The 12,088-nt window shown below is 45.3% G+C and overlaps 1 protein-coding gene across 1 annotated transcript in view; it reads right to left on the minus strand.

Annotated features, from left to right (window-relative positions):
- Positions 1–12,088, minus strand: part of LOC148773954 (melatonin receptor type 1B-like) — a 42,372-nt gene that overhangs the window by 29,152 nt on the left and 1,132 nt on the right. The gene's annotated exons all lie outside the window — the stretch shown is intronic.

Genomic DNA, 12,088 nt, shown 5'->3' on the forward strand with positions numbered 1-12,088 from the left:
GACCTGCTTGGGGTGTGGGGGAATCTCCTGCTTTTTCATTTAATTCTCAGCCTTGTTCTCTGTCTCCACTGGTAGATTTCAGTTTCTGATTCCACTGTGCATATATGCATGCTAAGTCGCCTCAGTCGTGTCCGACTCTGTGTGACCCCATGGACTGTAACCCACCAGGCTCCTCTGTCCATGGGATTCTCCAGGCACGAATACTGGAGTGGGTTGTCATGCCCTCAACCAGGGGTTCTTCCTGACTCGGGGATTGAACCAGTGTCTCTTATGTATCCCGCACCGGCAGGCAGGTTCTTTACCTCTAGCACCACTTGAGAAGCCCTTCTGACTACTACTTAGACCTTACTTGGTCTCAGAGAGCGAGGGATTACCTCTTTCAAATTTGTTGCCAGATGACTCAGGAATGATTATAGTTGATTTACAATATTGTATTAGTTTCAGGCATACAACATAGTGATTCAGTATTTTTATAGATTATACTCCATTTAAGGTTATTATGTCAGAGTTGGACTGTGAATAAAGCTGAGCACTGAAGAATTGATGCTTTTGAACTGTGGTGTTGGAGAAGACTCTTGAGAGTCCCTTGGACTGCAAGGAGATCCAACCAGTCCATTCTAAAGGAGATCAGTCCTGGGTGTTCATTGGAAGGACTGATGCTAAAGCTGAAACTCCAATCCTTGGCCACCTCATTGGAAGAGTTGACTCACTGGAAAAGACTCTGATGCTGGGAGGGATTGGGGGCATGAGGATAAGGGGACGACAGAGAATAAGATGGTTGGATGGCATCACCGACTCGATGGACATGAGTTTGAGTGAACTCCAGGAGTTGGTGACGGACAGGGAGGCCTGTTATGCTGCAGTCCATGGGGTCGCAAAGAGTTGGACACGACTGAGTGACTGAACTGAACTGAACTGATTGACAGTCTATTGAATCTGAGAAAACATTTGCAAATGGTATGTCCGATAAGGGGTTAATATCCAAAATGCAAATAGCTCATAAAAAATATCAAAGAAAAAAATAACCTCATCAAAAAATAAGCAGAAGACCTAAATAGATATTTTTTCAAGGAAGACACATAGACGGCCAACAGGCTTATGAGAAGATGCTCAGCATCAGTAATCATCAGAGAAATACAAATCAAAACCACAGTGAGACATCACCTGACACTGATCAGAATGGCTGTGACCCAAAAGAACACAATAATAAATGTGGGTGAGGATGTAGCAAAAAGGGAATAGAACCTTAATACACTGTTGTTGGGAATGTAAATTGATGCCGCCATTGTGGAACACAGTATAGAGACGCCTCAAAAAAAAAAAAAAAAAGAAAGAAATTAACTATTGTTCTGACATTTGGAAGAGGTCACTGGAAGCTGGAGTGACCTGGGGTAATCTCAGTGCTGTGACTTTTTAACTTGACCGAGTCAGTCCCTGAACTTCTTTTCTCTGTGAGTTGCTTCGTCGGATCCGTTCTTTATTTTTAGAGCCCTCTTTCCCTCTCCTCAGACATACATGGCATGGCTATTTCTGTGAAGAAAATCCCTTCTTTCCAACGTGGGGATGCTGGCCTCCGCAGGGCCCACGGCCTCCTGACAGGGTGGCAAAGGAGCTTCCGGCTCTTGCAATCACGGGTGGACAAAGGCACGAGCGGCTGGGAGCAGGTGCGGCTCAGCCCACTGTTTCTCAGGAGGCAAGTCAAGCTCTGCGGTGTTAACGTGGCCCAGCCCAGAATAATGCCCCAGAGGTGGCAAACAGCTTGTAAACAGTGCGTAGAACACATTCAGCTCCACGTGGAAAGTGATTCAATTACTCTTCCCCATTACTCCGGCTGTTCCTAAAAGGCTGAAATCAACCAGTTCCTGCTGTAGATCCATCTGCCCAGACATCCTATCGTCTCCAGACTTCCTTGACAATATTCCAAATTAGAGGAATAAAATTCTTGCCATGTTTCCCATCTGTAAGAAGCCAGGTCCTGTCTAGATGAGAGTCAAGGGGAGGCTGAACTCTCCATCCCCATTTTCCGCAGACAGGTGAGAAATCAAGCAGGACACACAGTGCTGCTCATCACCCCAGGCACAGGCCTCTAATGACCATTTATCTCCCAAGCCTTGGCATTACTTATTTCCATCAGCCTCCATCAGACAGGGCATATTAGTGGAGACAGACCTTCACAACAGGGTTTTGTATTAATATGGATGGAACTCCTCCCAGTATTCATACACAAAGCACATCCCTCCACATACACAGCCTCCACAGTCCCCTCCCTCTCAGCCTACTTTCCCTTTTTCAGGAAATCTAGTCCTCAGTGGGGATGTGTTAACCCAGGAGAGAGCCAGCAGATGTTGAGCTATCTGGTCTTTATCAGAATTCTGCCCTGTGCCCACTCTATTTTCTAAGAAGAATCTGTTGGTTTTAAATTTTCTCTGCTCTTTGAGCTAAAAGCAGCAATGCAGAAATAGATAGTCATGGACTCATTTGCTCAACAAATACTGCTGAGTATTTACTGGGTACTGGCTGTGACTGTGGGCTTCCTGGTGGCTCAGCCACATGCTCTGACTATGTTGGGGCTGAGGGTAGTGTGGGAAGCAAGAACGATCCATCTTCTCCTCTTACAAACCTCATGGCCTCATACAGGTGACAAGGAAATGAAAGTGAGATGTGATGGGACTCCCCTGGTGATCTAGTGGTCACCATGCAGAGCGGCCAGGTTTGATCCTGGTCAGGGAACTAGATTGTGCATGCTGTAAATAAAAAAATCCTGCATGCGGCAACTAATGACCCCACACGCCACGACAAAGGCCAGGCGTGCTGCAACTAAGGCCTGGCGCAGCCACATAAATGAATGAAATACATTTTCTAGTGAGATGCTGCGAGTATTATGATGGGGAAGTTAACACTATCATCTCTGTAATCCTTTCCAACAAGGTTAAACTTCCCGCGTCTGGCGGTCTTCCTCCATCGTTCACTTACCCAAACGTGTGCTGTGTCCACTGAGCACCTATCATGCTTGGGTATGGCACAGTGATGGCTGAAAGACATGCCCCTGCCATTGAGATGCCCACAGTGGTGTTGGGGAAAGAGACACAGAAACTGCCTTTTTGTGTAGGGAGAGCTGGGCAGGAGACCAGCATGAGGGGGTGAGAACACTGGGGAAGAGTTGAGTTATCCTGGGCTGAGAGCAGTGGGCGGTGGGGTGGGGATAGGGCTGGTCAAGCACGACCAGCCAAGGGATCAGCCAAAAATCACAAAGGCCCTTCTTTCAGGCCTGCCTCCATCCCAGGATGGCTATTTACCTCAAATGGGATTTTACATGGGAAAGGATTTAAGAAATAATAATAATCTTCAAACAAATGTGAGGTATTTTTATTAGTTATATTCAGGGATAGGCATTTGAAATAACTGAATTGGTAATTTATTAAAAATGAGACTTCTTCACAAATACTAAAGAAATGTCCTTTCATATTAACGTAAGCTCCTACTTGGGCTTCCCTGGTGGCTCAGTGTTAAAGAACCCGCCTACCAGTGCAGGACACCCAGGTTTGATCCCTGGGCTGGGAAGACTCCCTCAAAGAGGGCATGGCAACCCACTCTAGTATTCTTGCCTGGGAAAATCCGATGGACAAAGGAGCCTGGCAGGCTACAGTCCACGGGGTCAAAAAAAAAGTCAGATACAACTTAGCGACTGAACAACAAACAGAGCTCCTAATTAATCCCCAAATTCTTTGAGGGTGGACATTGTTTTCTTCCAAAATCACATTATTTATGAAAATGTGGGTAAATCATACAAGGGCTCAGTTGAAATCTAACATAATTTTAACTTACACTTAGCAAGCAAATAGTGTATGCAAAAATAAGATGAGATATTTTAACCACTTAGAATATATTTAAAAGCACAAGAATCAACTTAAATAAGTAACTAAAATGCTTATTGCTTTGCTGTGCTCAGTCAGACAGTCGTGTCTGACTCTGTGTGACCCCACGGACTGTAGCCCACCAGCCTCCTCTGTCCATGGAATTCTCCAAGCAAGAACACTGGAGTGGGTTGCCATTTCCTTCTTCAGGGGATCTTCCTAACCCAGGGATCAGGATCAAACCTGCATCTCCTGCTTGGGAGGTGGATTCTTTACCACTCAGCCACCTGGGAAGTTCTATAAGATGCTTACCACAAAATCTTATACCATAATCATAAAAGCATTGCTTGGAAACTCTTATGGAAGCATTTTATTACTTTAATTACACTTCGTTCTAACAAGAAGGCTTCCCTGGTGACTCGGATGGTAAAGAATCTGCCTACGATGTGGGAGACCCGGGTTCAACCCCTGAGTTGGAAAGATCCTCTGGAGAAGGGAATGGCAACCCACTCCAGTACTCTTGCCTGGAGAATCCCATGGACAGAGGAGTCTGGTGGGCTACGGTCCATGGGGTCACAAAGAGTCAGATGTGACAGAGCCACTAACACACAAAACAATAAGAAAACAATTGGCATGCACCTTACTGTTTATAACATGCGTTCACACTACCTGACTCAATTGTGTTTCACAGGAATCCTTTCAGGCTGATTGTATGATGGATCAGCTGATTCCATTTTACAGATCAAGACATTAGCACCCAGAATACGTGAACAGAGAAAGAGGGGAGGAAAAAACAACAAGAAGAGACACAAGAGGAAATCAGGAGAAAGAAATGTCAAAGGGATTAAGGGTGTAGAGGTTTAGGTCATCACGAGTCTGAGAAAATGCAAAACAGTGCCCTCTCACCTGCCAGCTAGGAGACCAGCAGGGATGTGAGCGAGGGCGAGCCTGCTGAGTGCTGGAGGGAAGCCACCCTCCTGATGTGCTTTCCCTTCAAAAGAAGGAGAGGAATGAACTGGTGCTTGGAAAGGGCTATCCTTTGAGAGACTGCGGAAGACTTTTTTCTTTTTTAAATGAGAGAGGCTTCTATTCTATCTGACACATAATAAGCACACAGTAGTGTTTCTTTTTATTTACAATGATGCGCTGATTTACAGCGTTGTGTTGATTTCTGCTGTACAGCAAAGTGATTGAGTTATACATGTATACACTTACTTTTCTTATATTCCTCTTCATTATGGCTTAATCGTAGGATACTGAGCATAGTTCTCTGTGCTATACAGGAAGGCCTTGTTGTTTATCCATTCTATATATAATAGTTTGCATCTGCTAAGCCTACATATAACAATCTTCAGTTCAGTTCAGTTCAGTCGCTCAGTCGTGTCTGACTCTTTGCGACCCCATGAATCACAGCACGCCAGGCCTCCCTGTCCATCACCAGCTCCCGGAGTTCACTCAAACTCATGTCCATCGAGTCGGTGATGCCATCCAGCCATCTCATTCTCCATTGTCCCCTTCTCCTCCTGCCCCCAATCCCTCCCAGCATCAGAGTCTTTTCCAGTGAGTCAACTCTTCCAATGAGGTGGCCAAAGTATTGGAGTTTCAGCTTTAGCATCAGTCCTTCCAATGAACACCCAGGACTGATCTCCTTTAGGATGGACTGGTTGGATCTCCTTGCAGTCCAAGGGACTCTCAAGAGTCTTCTCCAACACCACAGTTTGAAAGCATCAATTCTTCGGCGATCAGCTTTCTTCACAGTCCAACTCTCACATCCATACATGACCACTGGAAAAACCATAGCCTTGACTAGACAGACCTTTGTTGGCAAAGTAATGTCTCTGCTTTTTAATATTCTATCTAGGTTGGTCATAACTTTCCTTCCAAGGAGTAAGTGTCTTTTAATTTCCTGGCTGCAATCAGCATCCACAGTGATTTTGGAGCCCCCCAAAATAAAGTCTGACACTGTTTCCACTGTTTCTCCATCTATTTCCCATGAAGTGATAGGACCAGATGTCATGATCTTAGTTTTCTGAATGTTGAGCTTTAAGCCAACTTTTTCACTCTCCTCTTTCATTTTCATCAAGAAGCTTTTTGGTTCCTCTTCACTTTCTGCCATAAGGGTGGTGTCATCTGCATATCTGAGGTTATTGATACTTCTCCCAGCAATCTTGAGTCCAGCTTGTGCTTCTTCCAGCCCAGCGTTCCTCATGATGTACTCTGCATAGAAGTTAAATAAGCAGGGTGACAATAAACAGCCTTGACCCACTCCTTTTCCTATTTGGAACCAGTCTGTTGTTCCATGTCCAGTGCTAACTGTTGCTTCCTGACCTGCATACAGGTTTCTCAAGAGGCAGGTCAGGGGGTCTGGTATTCCCATCTGTTTCAGAATGTTCCACAGTTTATTGTGATCCACACAGTCAAAGACTTCGGCATAGTCAATAAAGCCAAATAGATGCTTTCTGGAACTCTCTTGCTTTTTCCATGATTCAGCAGATGTTGGCAATTTGATCTCTGGTTCCTCTGCCTTTTCTAAAACCTGTTGAACATCTGGAAGTTCACAGTTCACGTATTGCTGAAGTCTGGCTTGGAGAATGTTGAGCATGACTTTACTAGCGTGTGAGATGAGTGCAATTGTGTGGTTGTTTGAGCATTCTTTGGCATTGCTTTCTTTGGGATTGGGATGAAAACTGCCCTTTTCTAGTCCTGTGGCCACTGCTGAGTTTTCCGAATTTGCTGGCATATTGAGTGCAGCACTTTCACAGCATCATCTTTCAGGATTTGTAATAGCTCAACTGGAATTCCATCAGCTCCACCAGCTTTGTTTGTAGTGATGCTTTCTAAGGCCCACTTGACTTCACATTCCAGGATGTCTGGCTCTAGGTGAGTGATCACACCATCGTGATTATCTTGGTCGTGAAGATCTTTTTTGTATAGTTCTTCTGTGCATTCTTGCCTCCTCTTCTTAATATCTTCTGCTTCTGTTAGGTCCATACAAACTTCTGTATTTTATTGTGTCCATCTTTGCATGAAATGTTCCCTTGGTATCTCTAATTTTCTTGAAGAGATCTCTAGTCTTTCCCTTTCTATTGTTTTCCTCTATTTCTTTGCATTGATCGCTGAGGAAGGCTTTCTTATCTCTCCTTGCTATTCTTTGGAACTCTGTATTCAGATGCTTATATCTTTCCTTTTCTCCTTTGCTTTTCGCTTCTCTTCTTTTCACAGCTATTTTTAAGGCTTCCCTAGACAGCCATTTTGCTTTTTTGCATTTCTTTTCCATGGGCATAATCTTGACCCCTGTCTCCTGTACGATGTCATGAACTTCCATCCATAGTTCATCAGGCACTCTATCAGATCTAGTCCCTTAAATATATTTCTCCCTTCCACTGTAAGGAATTTGATTTAGGTCACATCTGAATGGTCTAGTGGTTTTCCTACTTTCTTCAATTTAAGTCTGAATTTGGCAATAAGGAGTTCATGATCTGAGCCACAGTCAGATCCTGGATTTGTTTTTGCTAACTGTATAGAGCTTCTCCATCTTTGGCTGCAAAGAATATAATCAATCTGATTTTGGTGTTGACCATCTGGTGATGTCCATGTGTAAAGTCTTCTCTTGTGTTGTTGGAAGAGGCTGTTTGCTATGACCAGTGCATTTTCTAGTTAATTGTAAATTGACTATATTCAAATAGTTGGAGAAGACTCTTGAGAGTCCTTTGGACTGAAAGGAGATCAAACCAGTCCATTCCAAAATAAACCAGTCCTGAATATTCATTGGAAGGACTGATGTTGAAGCTGAAACTCCAATACTTCGGCCACCTGATGTGAAGAGCTGACTTTGGAGAAGACCCTGATGCTGGGAAAGATTGAAGGCAGGAGGAGAAGGAGACGACAGAGCATGAGGTGGTTGGATGGCATCACCAATGGGATGGACATGGGTTTGAGCAAACTGTGGGAGATAGTGAAGGACAGAGAAGCCTGGAGTGTTGCAGTCCATGGGGGCACAAAGAGCCAGACACACCTTAGTGACTGAACAACAACAACACACACCGATAAAAATTTTAAAAACTCCCTAAGGAGCCACTGGGGTACAATTTTAGGGAGCCTGTTGGCCACACAGGAACAAAAGGGGTCAGTGCACTCTAGAGAAGGTGCCAGTCAGCTTTTGAGGACAAGAATGAGATGTACTCTGGGCTTTTAGTGCTCACGGCAATTCAGTTCCCTGAGATCCGTACTGATGGCGTGAGTGATGCTGAGTATACCTCACCTCATGAAGCAAAATTAATACCTTCTGTCTCACTGCTTTCTTGGTATTTTGTCCATTTCAATTTGTTTCAGCAGACCTAGATTAAGTTTCAGAAATGGAAAAAAAGTCTCTGCTCTCAATGATTTCACAGTCTGGTGGGGAGAGAAAAAACTCAGAGCAGTACTGCAAGGGACGTGCTGTGTGGGCTGGGCGGGGTCGTGGGGGGAGACAGTAACCACACCTTTTATGATATTAACTATAAGGCCAACAACCGGCAGGAGGGCTGAGGAAGGGGGTTGAGCTAGTGTCTTGGGAGAAGACAGTCTACCTCTATGTTGGCAACATTTTTTCCTAGTCAAATTTGATTTTGAGGTCTGCAAAAAGAAAGTGCAAGTGGCTCAGATGTGTCCAACTCTTTGTGACCCCATGGACTATAGAGTCCATGGAATTCTCCAGCCCAGAATACTGCAGTAGATAGCATTTTCCTTCTCCAGGGGATCTTCCCAACCCAGGGATCAAACCAGGGTCTCCTGCATTGCAGGCAAATTCTTTACCATCTGAGCCACTTGGGAAGCCCAAGAATACTGGAGAGAGTAGCCTATCCCTTCTCTAGCAGATCTTCCTGACCCAGGAATCGAACCTGGGTCTCTTGCATTGCAGGCAGATTCTTTACCAACTGAGCGACCAGGGAAGCCCTTGAGGTCTGCAGCTGGTGTGCAATTCTTACAGCCTGAAGGAGCCTCCATTTTTGGCTGAGCCTTACAGCATATGGGATCTTCCCTGACCAGGGATCGAACCCGAGCTCAGGGTTTTACACCACTTACCACCAGGGTAATAAGGGATTTGAGGGAGATATTCTCTAATCAAAAAGAGGCAGGGGAGCTTCCGGAGATGAAGAAAGAGCATCAGAGAACACAGGCTGGGAGGGAGTGATAGCAGCTCCTGTCTCTGTGAGCCGGAGCAGAGAGCCGGGGCTGTGACCCTGGGGAGTCCTGCCAGCCCTGCAGGCTTGTGCCAGGGGCGCTGGGGCTGGGCCCCATCCTGTAGATGCAAGAAGTGGTCCCTGGACGCAGGGGTGCATCTGGCCTTGGTGACAGGGAGGGTGGAGGGGCGGGGAAGGCTGCCTGGGGACCACGGACATGGCTTGTTTAGGGGATAAGAGTGTGAATTGGGGCATGTAGAGATACTATGAGACCAAAATCAGGAGGACTTGGGGAACGAAGGAACCAGTGATGACTCTCAGGGATCGGGTGTCTCGAAGTTGAAGAGAGGAAGGAGGTTCAAGAACTAGCATCAGATGAGCCGAGGGAATGGAAGGTCCCGGGAGGGAGCGGCCCCCAGCAGCACACAGCACAGGACATCTCCCAGGAAGGCAGACCCAGGGGGCTCAGGGAAATGGGGAGCAATGAGTGATTAATGGATATAAACCGTTTCAGTCAGCCGTCTGCTGAAAAGGAGAAAGGAGTCATCAAGTTAGGACACACAAGACCAAGGAAAGATTACTTTTTCTTTTAATCAAAGGATCCCCAGTGTGTGGGGGTGGGGAGAGGGGCTAAAGGGAAAGAGACAGAAATTGAAAACACAGCAGAGAGAAGGAACATGATGGAGGAAGGTTCTGTAAAAGCGGTATAGGAAAAGAGAAAATACAGGGGTGGATGTTGGCGAGGCCTGGACAGGGGACGGACGGCAGGGGTGGGCACAGGGAGAAGTCCCCAGGCACTCCAGGAGAGCCTGGGGTGCGGAGGGTCCCCAGGGAGCACACGCGGGGAAGCAGAGGCGCCGCCCGCGTCGCGCCATGCGTAAGGCTCCCAGAAACGCGGCAGGGAGCGAAACACACTCCTGGCCTTACGGTCTAAGTGCTAAGCCGCGCAGTGCTCTGCATCTGCTTCCCACCCTCCCTCGCTTCCCGTCTGCCTTGCTCTAGGGCCATCTCTGAGCAAGTTAGCCCAAGGCATGAGCACAGAAGTTGCAGACAATCTAACCATCCACACTGCTATGGAGCATCGCTGTTATTAACGACAAGAATCTGCCAGACAGAGAAATTGAGTTTATCACGGTCAAGTAGAGGATAATGACACCTGCTGAGAACGCGGCTGTGGCTTTAATGTGCGCTCCCTGCCTGAGATATTGGAAATATACATGTTCTCATTATTACAGCCCTATTTTCTTAATACCGATGAATTAAAGAACTAGACTCAGCTACTGAAAGGTCCAAGATAAATGTTTCTTAAAGTAACTCCAAACTCTTCAGTAAGAGGAAAAACTGAGGAATAGTAGTGAAAGTGAAAGTCGCTCAGTTGTGTCAACTCTTTTAAATTGTATATGAAAATTATATATATATATATGTGTGTGTGTGTGTGCATGTTAATTGCTCAGTGATGTCTGACTCTTTGTGATCCCATGGACTCTAACCTGCCAGGCTCCTTTGTCTATGGAATTCTGTAGGCAATAATACTGGAATGGGTGTCCTTTCCCTTTTCCAGGGGATGTTCCCAACTCAGGGATCAAACCCAGGTCTCCCACATTGCAGGTGAATTCTTTACCAGCTGAACTACCAGGGAAGCTGATGAGTAGTAGAAGGGGTGCTAACTATTCAAAGTGCTGTAGGTGTTGGGGCATCTTTTGAAATCTCAGTGTGCAAAATGATTTTTCATGACTATCATCAATAAAGCCAAGGGTCAAATAAAAACTGGTTAAGTGGCATGACTGGGGCAGGAAAATGTCAAAAATGGGAAGACCCCCTGAAAGGAATTGCTACCCACTCCAGTATTCTGGCCTGGAGAATTCCATGGACTGTATAGTCCGTGGGGTTGCAAAGAGTCAGACACGACTGAGTGACTGTCACTTTCACGCACAGATATGATATTGAATTCTTTTCTATGGTGCTGGGCTGTAGCAGATTCGCCAACACATAGGAAGGATGAACACAGGGCGTGCCAGTGTTTTAACATGCTCATTACCCACCCCCCAGCCATGCTCTCAAATCAATAAGGTCTCTGTGAACTTCACTAGGAGAGCGGAAGAGCCCAGCCCGCCTGTGGATGGAGGAGGGGAGAAGAAGCTTGCCTCCTTCAGGCAAAGGAAACAGCACCCCACCCAAGGGAGGAAGCCCACAAAGGCTCCTCTAAACACCTGGTTAATCTGGGAGAGAAGCCCTGCTTCCCTGGGCAGGAAATGAATCCTTGTGGCTGCTACAAAAGACAATATGATCAAAATGATTTTAACCTGCTCTTTCCTAATAGATAAGCCTCTATTCCAAGGACCCAACAATATTTTGAAAAAGTCATTGCAGATAATAAAAGTCACCACTACTGAAATGACAGAGTTAGAAAGCTTAACTTTTCCTTTCCTTCCAGTTTTATTGAGATGTAATTGAGACCCAGCACTGTATATTTAAGGAGCAAAGCAAGGTGATTTGGTTTACATATACCATGAAATGATTACCACAATAAGTTTAGTGAACATCCATCATCTCAAATAGATGCAAAAAGAAAGAGAAAAAAATTTCTTTGTGATGAGAACTCTTAGGATATACTCTCAACAATTTTCATATGACATACAGCAGTGTTATATTTATCATGCTGTACACTGCATCCCGAGTACTTATTTATCTTAGAAGTGGTCATCTGTGCCTTTGGACTGCCTTCATTCAGTTTCCTCTGCCCTCAACTCTTGCCTCTGGGTCTACAAATCTGACCTCTTTTGTTTGTTTTTGAAGTATAACTGACCTATAACAATGTTAGTTGCTAGTGTACAACACAGGGATTCAATACTTCTATACATTTCAAAATGATCCCTATAAATCTAGTTACCATCTGTCACCATACAATTACTTCAAATGTGGTTTCCAGTATTACAGATAGAAGCTCACGTTTTTATTTTGTTTGTTCTTTAGATAAAAAATCTTGGGAGTTACAGGGTCACATAAAGTGTTTATAACAATGTACTAGAAATAGCCTTTCTGAATGGTCTGCCTCCTTAGAAAAGCATGATT

The sequence above is a fragment of the Moschus berezovskii genome, chromosome 25, assembly GCF_049115385.1.
Source record: "Moschus berezovskii isolate FMDL1 chromosome 25, NW_MosBer_1.0, whole genome shotgun sequence".
Classification (NCBI taxonomy): Eukaryota; Metazoa; Chordata; class Mammalia; order Artiodactyla; family Moschidae; genus Moschus; species Moschus berezovskii.